Raw genomic sequence first — 13,787 nt, 5'->3', positions numbered from 1 at the left:
CTAGTGGAGGGTCACACCAGCCGCTTCCATTGTGGGTGTAAGGAGCAGTCCAGTCCAGTCTAAGGTGTGGGCGGGCGAGGAGCGGTAGCGGGTTTTGCCCCCTACAAGGCATAATCATTATCGTTACAGTTTATTGCACATTAAAAGTGCGCCGACGTCGTCGTTGTCGTAGTCGTCGTCATCGCCCTTTACTTTTATACCCAAAGACTTGGTATTACATAAACCAAATGGCCATAAAACGGAACAACGATGGAAAAAAGAAAGAAAGATTGAGTGAAAGAGAGAGCATGAGAGTAAAAGGCAAAGAAAAAAGAAACACGACAACTTGACCAACTCGTAATTGTCGCCCTTAGTTCGCTCTCTTTACCTTCCTTTCCTTTCAATTTTTTTTATTTTTGTGATTTCTTTACAAAAATTTACACATGAATAGTTGTTGTTGCTACACTCTTCTCCCTCTAAACACCCACCGCCGGCCACCCATCGACCCCCTCTCCGTTGTTCACTGCTTGTTGAAAATTTAATTTAATTGTAACTAAAAATTTGCCTCAGTTCTTGAGTGCTTTTCCTTTGATTTCATGTTCAATTGTACTCGAAATTTTTATTTCATTTTGATTTTGATTTTATGGCGTCATAACCGTAAGAGAAAGAACACACTGGGGAGCAAAGCGAAAAAGAAAGGAGGAGAATGCTGACGTGGAGAAGAAGGTTGATGAAACAAGTAAAGTAAGACGATGTGGAAAGGAGATGCACGAAAAGTCTTAGGTAAATGGCGGGTGTTAACAATTAGCAAGCCTTCGGTAACGACTCGCACAAATGATTTACAATTTGGCATAGATTTACGAGTCGATATTGAAGAAACGAAGAAGAAGTTAAAGGAAATGTCTGCGTGGGAGCACTCATAAATAACAGCCGCTGCCCTAAAAAGGGTTTTAAAGCATTTCCAGCTTGTTTTATGTTTATGACCCATGGTTTTTAGTGAATTATGCAAATGTTTTGCACTTATTTCAAATAACAACAATTTGTGTGACTCATATTGAGTTCCCTCTTCGCCCCTGTCCACTTCTTTCCCATGCTTTGTCTATCTGTTCAGTTGGTTTTCAAATATTGACAAGATTTTTATTTAAATTTTCGCTGTCAATTTTCTTGGCTAGCATTTTCCGGCAATGTCATGGCGTCGCCTTTTTGCCCCTTGTATTCTCTACTGCTCCTCCTTCTCCTCGCTTTTCCTTCTCATACTTTTCTCGCATATTTTTGCCAAATCAGCAAATGTTGCCGTTGTCATTTGAGTTTGAAGTTTGTTCTGGCATGTCTTCACTTCGTTTCGTTTGGCGTTTCTCCTAAGTTGTCTTTGTCATTTCTTTTTGCTGTCGACTTCATTGCACAGAGCAAATGCCACTAATATGAAAGCAAATTTGCATAATAATTTTTGCCAGATTCTTTTCTTTATTTTATTTCGCTCCCTTTCTGCTTCGTCTTCTGGACCAGCTTCCGTTATATTAAAGTTGAAATTGTGTTTCCCGCTGACTCCAGTAGCCATAGGTTAAAGAGGTATATTAGGAGAAGCCAAAAAGTATGCAACAGATAATAAGAGAAAGAGAGATAAAACATATACACTTGTTGTCATATGTTTAGAAACATTTTGTAGACACCTTTTGCAATTTCTATTGGTCAAATTAAACAAACAGAAATATTTAGATATTATAGAGAAGTTAAACCTTCTAGATCTTGTCTATAATAGTAAATAATGGGGGGTGTCTATTTAGTTCAAGTCGAAAGAGTCATTTCTAATAATGTTTCATCAAACGTTTAAGTTGATGAAATATAAGGTTGTTATATGCAATTGGACAGGAGTGTTTCATTAAATTTTAAGAGATGTCTATATAAAAAAACATTTGGGAATCTCTGATCCTATTTATATGAACTTTTATACTTTAAAACCCAAACAATGAATCTGTTTTCGTCGCCTCATATTTTATCAAGTAAATTTGAAGAGAATCTCCTAGTCTCAGTCCCAAAACATTTAACCACCTACCTTAGCTTATGTTCTCTTTGGTAATTTTATCTATAAATTTAATTGAATTTAATGTCATTTAATGGTAAAATCAATTTTAACTAGTTTTAATTTATGGCCACCTATTTATGGCTGTGATTCCGATAATAAATGCCTGTTGTGGGTTTTTGTGTGTGCATTGTGGTTTGATTTGACCAGAGACTATAATAAGAGAGACAGAGTTTGTGGTTGAAATGCATAAATACATGCCAAATAAAAAAAGGAGTAAAACCAACCACAGAAATATTTAATTTCTGTTTTGTTTTATTTCATTTAAATATATAATTGACAAGTTGCGCAAAAACCAGTAGTTCAAACTGATGGATAGTTAACTGAAACTAAACAAAATATTGACTAGAAAATCAAAAAAAAAAAAATAAAGATAAACTAGGTCGCCTAACAACTTCTGCTATAAACCATCAAATGGGCCAGGCAGGCCGTCTCCTTTTTGCTCACATAAAAATGCAGTAAAAGTGGAAAAAAAACCAACTTACTAACCAACTGACTGACTACAAAACTTTCACTACCTTAAAAGAAACTTAACTGCCAAATTTTAGTGGCCATTGTGTGTGTTGTATCTACATTGATATGTGTGGGTGTGGGTGTGTGTTAGTGAATGTCCTTGACTACCCTTTAGCATTATGCCTAGTATTTCCTGAGTATCTAAAAGTTACATATAAACACACTCAAGCTGCTGAGTTTCATTCTTTTCCTATATACTAAACATCTATGTAGACTTTTTTTTTTGCTTACATCATAAAGGGGAACCTAGACAAGGGTGGCGGTGGTAGGAGACGACAGGTAAACCCTTATACACACACACACACATATCTTTAATGCACAAATCAAGTCACTTGAGCACTTTTTCTATAAACATTCTCATTTTATAGATACTTAAAACGGGCCGCCTGCATTTTGAGTGGCCCTTTTATGCGGGTCTCCAACTCGTTTCCGATTTGGCTCTCTCTCTCTCTTTCCCTCTCACACCATTGCTCCATTTTCATCTTCATTCTGTTGGCCATTAAGACAGCTTCTTTGTCTGTCTCTGTGTGTGTGCATGTGTGTGTGAGCTTTGAAAATTGTTGCATTAAAGAGAAAAGGGTGTATAAAAAGATTTTTTCATCGACGTTTTTCTTTCAGTTTTTATCTCAAAATGGCATCGGATAATGCGTCTGCTGACTGGCCAAATGCAGAAGCCAGCATTTTGGCCTAAACCAAATAAAGGAAGCATTTCAAAAAAAAAAGAGAGAGAAGAGAAGAAAAAAACGTACGAAATGTAAGGTAAATCTCAGATAAACCAATGAATGTGCAAAGCTGATGTGGAAAATGCCAACAATTTTCCCAAAATGGTTTTATACCCTGCATTTAAAGGGTCAGAGTATGTTAAAGGTCAACAAAATGTTAATAAATGGGTGAAGAAATACTTCGAGCTGATGAGCCCAAGCAATTATCTTTACCTTTATTCACATATTATATGTAATATAGATTTCGATTCGAATATTCTTAATTTTAAACAGCAAATTGGTTGAAAATTGTGTAAATGGATGTCGATTTTCTTATCGATCGAGATATATTACGATTTTACTATGCCTCTTTAAGGAATTTTTCATTTTTGAGTTATGAAAGATAATTATTTACTATTTACCGCTGGTCAGAGAAATTAAAACAAATTTTACTCGTATAGAAAATTATTTAAAATTTGTTGGTTATAACTCTCATTAGTTATAGTATTTAAAGATTCTTAGTTATATTCTTTTTTTCTTTAACTAGGTCTACCCAATAAAAAAGTTAAATTCAGAATCGAAAGTTAAATTATGGTTGTTTGTTTTTTGCAGGGCATCTAAAATTCGTTGCCTAATTTAATTGCAAAAACAAGTTTTTTATTTTGGTTGCCTGCATGTATTACAAATAATTTAGCTAAATGAATTTTTTTTTTTACCATTAAGCAACAGAGAGACAGCGAAAGCTCACAGCAAAAGAGATAGGAATAGAAAGATGAAGAAGTAAAAAGCAAAATGAAAAACCCAAACGAATTTTCACTTAATTGCTGCACAAGGAATTTTTTAAATGAAATTTTCATCAAAAGTATCTTATTTTATTTAATTTCTCATTTCATTTTCGTACTTATTTTCCTTCTGTATGTGTGTTGTGTGTATATGTGTGTGTATGTAATACTGTGTATATATGCTTTATTCTTCGTTTTTTGTATCTGCGTCTGTATGATATAATTTGTATACTCTTGCAAAGAGTATTTACAATATTTTGTAGTGAAAGCAATATGCAAGTTTTTTTGTAGCAATCAGCATCAATTATTAAGACTTTATACTTATAGATATATGACTCTTTCTATTTATGATTGGGAAAGCTTAGTAGGAATTACTGGACTTATCTTGTCTTAAAAGTTTCCCAAACAATATTGTTAAAAGAAAATGTTTCGCAATTGATTTTAACGATTTCAGTTAAAACACTTTTCGGCAAAAACATTTTTTTATTGACCCATTTTGTTGAATAAGTAACAAGACTCCAATTTGCATTCCGTTCTGTTGATAGTTTTTCAGAAACTAAGGATGTGTAAATGTCATTCAGGAAAATTGATGCAGTTTCTTCTCAATTTAAAAACTAACAAAGAGGGATCGGTTGCGAAATTTCATTTCAAGTATTAACCCTTTCTAAAAATGTTATCTCAAGAGTATTGAAACTTCAGTATAATGCAAAAATCTTCCTGAATCTTTATTTTCTACTCTTCTTTTTTTTTGTTTTCTTTATGTTCTGTGAAAATATTTATTGCCCTCTGTTGCTTATTTTGTTGTTCATTTCTTTTACATGTTGTTGTTGGTGTTGTTGTTGCTGTCGCTACTTCTCTGTGGCTGTGTATACAACCCGCGGCTATTGTTTCTTATATATTTTTTGATAGCATTAGAAATTAATGAAATCAATTTTGACAAAAAGCAAAAAACAAAAAAACTCTAAACAAATGTCTAGCGGGAGATGGGGGAAGAGCGCAGTGAAAATAATAAAAATTACTAGCTTTAGGCAATTGTTTTTGTATATATTGATTTTGCCAACGTAGCTGAGGCTGTTGTTACCCATTTTATATGCTACTCTCTCTCACAACCTCGCAACCTACTTATGGCCATACTCATATGAGAAATCCCTCATGTCATTTAATTGGCGCATTCTCAACTCTTTTTTTTCCCCAGGGTTTGGTTTGGGGGCCTAAAAAAAGGTTGCCGAACGCATAAAATCCAAAAATGTCCAGCCATTGAATGAGGGCACAGAATCACACAAACATTTCCCATATATAAAAAACAATTTTCTTTGATTTATGCGCTCGTAAAAAACAAATAAAATTTACATGGCCTGCAAGTATAAATCTTTTTATATATATATATGTATATAATATAATATTTTCCTAGCTAATATATTAAAAAAAGAAAAAATATATGAAAAATTGCCGCTAGCCTCGAAATGCGCAGTAAAGTATGCAACACAAAAAAAAGTCCAAACCAAACGAAATGTTTGGTAGAGGGAGGCAGAGGGGTAGAGAAAGACAGCAAGAAAATACAGACCGCAACATTTTTACTTAGCCAAAGAGACAGAGAAAGATATAGGGAGAGATGGAGAGAGTGAGAGAACAGGAGAAAGAGAAAGATACAATTCATGTATAAAACAGAAAAAACAGAGAAAAATCGAGTAAAACAAACACAAATACGAGGGAAAATGTAATGTGTGCGTAATGTATGGCAAATATATGCTCACTGCATACAGACACACATACACACACAGTTACACAAACACATAAACACACACACACTCACACAACACATAAATATTTCATTTAGTATGTGTTGTGCTCCATTTATGATGTGTTTGTTACTTTCGCATGACTATAAATATGGAAAATATATATCTCAATGATTGCAGATTTTTTCCTCTGTTGCTGTTGCTATTTGGGGAGTTGTTAATGAAGAAGGATTGAACTATCCCAGCAACAGATCAAATTGGTTACATGTACAGTTGACATATATGAGCAGCTGTCTGGTCGGCTTGTTGAATTACTTAAATCACTTGGAAATCATAATGAAATAACACAATTTTATTTAACAAGCTGAGATTTTGTGTTTCGTTTCGATTTTGAATAATCAAGATTTTCTGCCGCCACTCTAATTTTGATAACCATTTCAAAGAATTTCTTAAGTTGCTATACAAATTATTCAATTCCATGCATTTGACTGACCAATATAAGCATAAATATAAACAGTTAAAAAATAGCAGAACTAAATGTTACTAAGGTTAAAATGATTTTCTCTTACTGTTCTATTAGAGAATTTTTTTCCAATTAAATGACCAAAAAAAGGAAGTCTTTCTTGTGGTAATTGTGTTAGCAGAAAAAAAAATCCATTTTAAAGTCTTAATTCATCTATATAAGTGACCGCAGGATACAAGGGAATTATGATCTCTCAAGATTGTTTTTCTCGCCTATCCAGTTTCAATATAAATAAACGATTTCTTAAACCAATTGCTATTCTAATACGCCCGATTTTAACCCTACATAATTTGTACCTAGTTTAGCCTCTATCTAAATAATATTTTATTTATTATCGGAAGAAACTATCCTCCCCATTGAAAATTTATTTAATTGAAGGTACGTCTTTCGAATTCAAAACATTTTTGCTCTCAACTAATGTCAGTTCATTTTATCTTTTAGTCTTAAGCAGACATTTTTTTCATACTGAGTTTGCCTGCCTAGCAAAAGATTGCCATCTAAAGCTAAAACTTATTTTTAAGAACAGTTTTATCGATTTGTATTATTGCTTTTAAGACAATAAATTGACTTTGTCAGTTAATAAGAACATATCATTGTCACTTTATAACACATTTCTTCAAGATGTGTCTTTAAAAATAGATAAAAGAGAAATTTTTGAATATCATGAGAATCAAAAATAATTTTCGAAGCAATCATAGCTTATAGACAGTTTTTCAATCACAAAACATGTAAAAAATTATAAATTTGTCATAAACAATAAACATGTTTCTAGTCTGTTACATCCTAGACCTGTTATGTAGGTATATAAGACAAATCGGTAGTCAATTTAGGAAGTTATCTATAGGTCGTCTGTTTTTCATACCAAAAACAAGATAACGTTGAAAACCCAAACGAAATTTAAAATCCAAATGATTGACTTCCAGACATAGTAAATTGAATTTTTGCTGCGCCTGCATTTTGGCCTTTTGTTCTACTACTGTCGAATAGGATAATTTAAATTTCGCTATCATTTCGCATGGTTGGTCAGCTGAAATTAAATTTCGCATGCCACACACCATTTGCACATTGTCAATCGAATGTTTCGCATGCAGATATAAAGGAAGGGAGCGCTGAGCGGGCCGCAATGGCTGGCAAAAAGGGGAATTTAATGCAGCTTAATGCTGATTAGTTGTTGCCACACAATTGCCAGGTTAATGCGGCACATCCCAATGCTGGCCACACACACAGAGCAAGAGAGAGAGAGACACCATTTATGCAGGGCAGAAGGCAAATTACTTCCAGTATCATCTGTCAATGATGAATGAATGTGTGACTAGTCGACCTCTCTCTCTGTGTTTGTGTGTCTATCTGTCTAGTTGCATTTGGTGTTCGTTTATCTGAGCGTATATACGTGGACAGATGGTCAATTACATTTGCTTGCGGGTGGAAGCCGTTGCTGTTGCTGCTGATAAGTAAAGCGTTAACCGCTTTAACTGGCGCCTCGTGTTTTGGCTGCCCGTTGCCGTTAAGCAGTTTGCGGTCTAATCTATAGCTAAATGGCTAAAGGGCACGATAGCAGCTGCATCTCAATTAATGTTAGGTGCCCCTGACCACGATCCCCATAAGGCTTACATATAACTTCATAATTCTCTTCACAAACACACAGCCTTACACTTAATTATATATTATTCATCTCTCACTTTTGCTTCCCTCAACTTTGCCCCAACTGTCTCTCTCTGTCTCTGTTTCCTCTCTCTTTTGGTATTGGAGCCAACTTCCTTCTGGTCATCATGCCAAACTCTGTTCAACAAATGAAATGCTCTGTCATGTGTCAGAAAAGGCAACAACACAACAACAAAAACTCTGTGGCAAACACTCGGAACAATCAGTGGGCAGGCACAACATGCCTCTCACTCACTCTCCCTCTCTCTGTCACTCTCTCTCTTTCTACCATCCACACCAAAAACCCTTTGTATATCACCATTGTCATTCTCATTCCCATTGCCATTGCCGTTTTCCCCCATCATTCCATGGCCTGACCATGGAGGCATTCTGAGTCATTCCCTCATTAATTTGGCTCGCAACAATTGAAGCTTAGCAGGAGCAGCCAGTAGCCACTAGTTCTGGCCAGAAAATGTTCTCGTTTTTGGTTTCATTCCTCTGGTGTTGGCATTGGCATGAATAGGCAAAAACTAGCAGCAGCAACTGAAATGAGCAACCAAACATCTCTTCGTTGTCAGTTAACTAGCAACTTCTGATCTACCTTGAACAGAAAACCGTATCGGAAAGTGGGATAGAATTTCTGTAATTTACCACAAAAATCCCAACGTAATTTAATTTGCAGTTATTTTTGACTTTTGCCAGGTGTGGAAAATTTAATGAAAATTCTTTTATTTACAGATATGATAAGCTGTTGAAATAATTTTAATCAATTACTAGAGAATTCCAGAATTTATTAAAAATTAAATAAATATTTTTGTTTATTTTCGGAAAAATTTTGCAATAAATTTATTGCCAAATTCTCTGATTATTTAGACTTTAATATAAAATTTCTCTTAGTTTCTAGAGTAATTATTCAATTAAGTTTTTTCAAGCATTATGAAGCTGATTATTTTTGCAATTTATTTATTTTTTGTTTATATTTTTTACGCCCTTAAAATGTTTTTTATCAAAAACCTAGATAAGGGTGATAAATTATGCTGTATTGTTTGTATTAGTAGGCCATTTGACACGACACATTCAACAAGCAGAGTGGCGCAGTGGAAGCGTGCTGGGCCCATAACCCAGAGGTCCGAGGATCGAAACCTTGCTCTGCTATAAAGTAGTATGAAATCCATTTGAAAAAGGATTTTTTTTTTATTTAGTTTTAAATATATTTTGTATATAGTAAAGAATACATTTTTTCAATAATAATTTGACTTTTGTAAATATAATCAAAACATAAAAAAATTTCAGCGATATCTTCCACGTAATAATTCTCAATCTAAGCTGACATTGATTGGAAAAAGTCGTAAAATGCTTCTTGTAAGAAGTTTCAATGAATGAAATTATTATTAAAAAATTCTTTTGATAAATTTTTTGACTTTTCAGGCATATTTTTTTTTAATTCTATGCAACTTTACACATTTTTGAACTCAATTTTATTATTTTTCTACAATCGTCTACATAATTCTTTGTTATAATGTTTTTTTAAATTCCCAGGCAATACTTTTAAATCTCTTAAATTTTATTCAACATTTTCGAAAATTGTTGCTAACGTTAATATTTCACCCCATTTTCGGTAATTATGAAGAATGCTTTAATAATTTTTTAGAATCCTCCAGAGACATTCTCGGACTATATCTCATTTCTCGACCATAGGACACCCAATTCTATAAGCATTTTTACGGAATATTTAATCGTAGACTTGCTAAAGATGCATTTTAAAAATGTCTTTGTTTTTCTTTTGCTTAAAAAGATACTTTCTAGATGGAAACGAAGAAAGATTTATTTGGCCTACCCATGTTTGAAACGTAAACTTACTCGAAGTGAAAAGGTTTTAAAAGTCGTATTCAGAAAAGGAAATATTCGATTTATAATTTATAACATTATTAAATATTTATTATATTATATATGTTTGAATTTTAGTAAAAGCAAGACGCAAATACTTTTTTTCTAAATTATAAGAATTAAAGTTTGTAATAAACATTAAAACTAAATACTTGAAAGAATTCATAATTTTCTTTTATGAATTTCTTTCATCATCTCATATTTATTTATCTCAAAATGTTTCATTTTTCTCCACTGTAGTGGGTAGGCAATCTCCGAATCCAACCTTCTCTTGGACTCCATGGGGTCCAATGCATTGTGTGTGTGTGTAGATGAGAATGTTTTAGTGTGGTGGGAGTTAAGGGCACACAGTGTCTAAATTAAATAATTCCCACAACTGTTACACTATGTCATGTCTGTTACCCCAACTCAGACCCACTACCCCACCCCACCCCACTCTACCATCACTTACCTCTGCATCAACTTTGTCTTGCTTTCTTCTCTTTCTATTTCATTTTGTATCGTATTTTTTGTTGTGGCCCAATGGAAAACCGTTGGCAACGTTGGCGGACCTGATAAATGAGTCCCTAATATGAGCGCTGTTAATAAAAGTGGCAAATTAAACGTCAACCTCTACAATTTTCTGTCATTTGTTGCCTTGCCTTAAGGATGAGCAGGAGAGGGGTGGGTGGTGGGTATGATGTTTGTTGTCTTTTTGTTTTTAATGTCTATTTGTTTGCCCTTGGATGTTGGGGGGAAGAGGCAACTTTTTGTCTGTCTGTGTCTCATTAGTTGTACGACTTTTCATCCACACACACACACACCCACATGCATACACAAGCTGTGTGTGTGTGGGCGGGTTTTTGCGGCTTGTTAGTTTATAGTTTGTCGCATGATTTTGCACTTAAATTGCTTACAAAATGTCTGACATGAGTTTTTGAGTGAGGTTTTTTAATGAGGGCCATGCGAAGGACTTTTGGGTATATAATAAACTTCTGTTAACCAGCAAAAAATGAAACAATAACAACAACGAAAAGGAAAAAAGACGAAGAAAACTAAGTAAATTTCCATATATTGAGGGGCTTAGCATATTTAATTAAGTTTCCATCTGGGTGGAAATGTTGGGTAGGTGGGAAAATGCAATTAAGCGTAAATAAATGCTTTTATTATTTGGATAAACAATTTATTTTCACGCACACACATACACAATAGATGGAGACTGCGTGGCAAAGTGGAAGAGAGATGAAGAGGAAAACAATAAAAGCCAAAATACTCATTGATTATCGATAATTTAGGCACAACAACAGAAAGCAGCTAAATGAATGTGCGTGCAAAAAAGCGGAAAAAGCATAGGAAAAATCTATTAACGCCCTGGATTATTAATGTCGCACTATTTGTAATTTATACGTTAATAAAACAAAAGTCCAATGTGGAGGAAGAGGACATTGATTAGCCTAAAAGAGAAATAAAAAAAAGAGAGATGGTAAAGGAGAAAGATATAGAAAAGAGGGCAAATAACTTACTATATTAAAGTAAGACGAGAGTGATTGGTGGAAGGAAAAACTAGTTACATGCAAGTCACAGCGCCTTAGGATATGCAATGAAATGTATGCAAACACATACACACATACATACATACATACTACATATGAGATGCCCCAGCTTCTGCTTCTGCGATAAACGGCTTAAAACTAGGCAAGTAAAAGTAACAGCCTGACATATTACGACTAATGTCGACTCCAAGCACCAAAGTCGCTAGAGAGAAAGATAGAGAAAACTGAGCAAGCAACTTGAGGAGACGACAATGATGACTTGTTCCTTCAACCCCCTTTAGCCCCAGGCAGTGAATTGGCGGGATGGGGAAGCATAATAGCAACTGCAAATGATAAACTTGCAAAAATAGAGAACGAGCAGCAGGAGTAGAAGAAGGAGGTAGCAGAAGGATGAGTAGTAAAGGAATAAAAGTAGCAAGCAAGCCGCCTAAGTGGAAAGTATGTCAAGCTCAGTGACACAATAAGCAGCAACAGCAGCAGCAGCAGCAGTATCACACTAGGGAAAGGGCGTATATACAGGAAGAGTGTAAGAGCAGCAGGGTGGGAGGGTGGTAAAGGAGAGTAAAGTGGTGGTGTATACCATAATGGAATATGGGCGAATGCCACGTGCAAATTATAAGCCTGCATGTGTCGTCTACAGCATCGTCATTATCATCATGATTTTGTTCTTGTTCATCGTCTTGCCTTTTCTCTACTACATACTATTTTTTTTTTCTTTTGCCTTTATCTAAGTCTCTGCCTTTTCTTCCACTATATCTGTCTCTCTTGCCCACTAAATGCGTTTATTAATGCTTCTCCTTGGCCTAATTCGCAACACTTGTGCCTCATCGTCGTTGTCTACGTCGTCATTTACATGCATACATCATTTTGCATACATGATGTATTGTTGTTGTCTTATGGCATTTCACCCACCCCGCCCACTTTCGCCCCCGACCATCCCATGTGCTATTTAATTTTAGGCTGCGAATGTCAGTGAAGAAAAACAAAAGGAATGAAGCAAAGGCATAACCAATGTTAATAAAGATGGCAGGCAAGAAAATACCAACATAAAATGACCTTGCTGCCGGCAGGTACACCCAAAAGAAAAGAGAGAGGGAGAGCAGAAGACAGGAAGGTGGCAATGGGACACCAGGCTCAAGTCATAATAAAGACAAATGCCCAGAAACTTGCACAAGACACTATAATTAACACAAGAAGGCAAAAAAAAAACGAGAGAAAACCAAGACAAGCCAAAGAAATGAAATGGGGTAATGGAAACTGCACCACCACCAACCAACAAAAAAATCCTAAAGAAAATGTGAGAAAATTAGAAAAATCCCTTAATAGTTTCGGGAATGTCAGGTAAAAGGAAATTAAAGCACAACAAAAGTTTAGCTAAAATAGAGAAGAATAAACAGCCAAAAAAACTTCATGGTAATGAATCTTTTCTTTATAATTGCAATCATTTCTAGAAACCATTTTATATTTTGGTTAATTATATAAAGTTTAGACATTAAAGTGATCAGAATAGAATTATTTATACTAAATTGCTATTGAACCTTTTTAATGCAGCTAAACATGTTCTCTTTTTTACATAAATAATAAGAAAAGTTTTATCAAATGAGCATATTTCTAGATTTCGAAATCTATGGTAGGTTTAGCCAAACAAAAAGTTTTCATATGAATCTATATTTTGCACTTTTTTATGGTAGTTTGTGAAATTTTCTTCAAACTTCTAAAGATATCTGTTTTTTTTTTGAAAAAACAAGAAAATTAAAGCCTTCAATTTCTTAATGGATAACACAAATAGTTTGGGTTCTATTCAGCTTAGTCTTAAAAAAAACCAATTAGGAATTAGCTCACAACAGTTGCTCTATAACTTTTGTCTTTAAGTTGCTTTTCAATCTCACAAATACTTATTTTAACTCAACTTTTCATTCTAAAGCAGATTTGAAAATCAAACCAATTTGTGTGTTTGAAAGAAAAATGAAAACAATTATAGATAATAAAAGCTCCTATCAAAACAGATTAACAGTCAAATTTTAAGAAGTCAATAAATCAATAATTCAAGAAATCAATACACCAAATTATGGATAATTAAAGCTCCCATCAAAGGAGTTTAACAGTCACATTTTTTAAAAATACTTTTACTTAGTTTAAGGTACTCCTAAAGAGTAGTCACACCTGGTGTTAATGCATGTGGAGAGAGTCTTTTCACTTTAACTGAATACAAAAGAGTTTATCTTGTTGGACTTTAGTTGAACCCAAACGGTTGTTTCATGTATTATGTAAAGCGATTTGCAGAGAAAAGAGCTGGAAAGCTGTGAATCTTTACGATGCGTTACAGAGTGGATTTGGGGCAAAGGCCGTTTTTAACCAACAATTTCGTTATGTAACACACAGATTTTAGGTAGTAAAATTCTTTTTAGAT

At 34.2% G+C, this 13,787-nt stretch overlaps 1 protein-coding gene and 1 non-coding gene across 5 annotated transcripts in view; one reads left to right on the top strand and one right to left on the bottom strand.

Annotated features, from left to right (window-relative positions):
- The window catches only part of LOC6638446 (nephrin), an 86,294-nt gene that overhangs the window by 32,058 nt on the left and 40,449 nt on the right, over positions 1-13,787 (bottom strand). The gene's annotated exons all lie outside the window — the stretch shown is intronic.
- Positions 9,042-9,113, top strand: Trnam-cau. Its single transcript has one exon. It is a non-coding gene; the product is annotated as a tRNA-Met (tRNA).

The sequence above is a fragment of the Drosophila willistoni genome (genome assembly GCF_018902025.1).
Source record: "Drosophila willistoni isolate 14030-0811.24 chromosome 2L unlocalized genomic scaffold, UCI_dwil_1.1 Seg139, whole genome shotgun sequence".
Lineage (NCBI taxonomy): Eukaryota > Metazoa > Arthropoda > Insecta > Diptera > Drosophilidae > Drosophila > Drosophila willistoni.
This window is presented reverse-complemented; position numbering and strand designations above follow the sequence as displayed.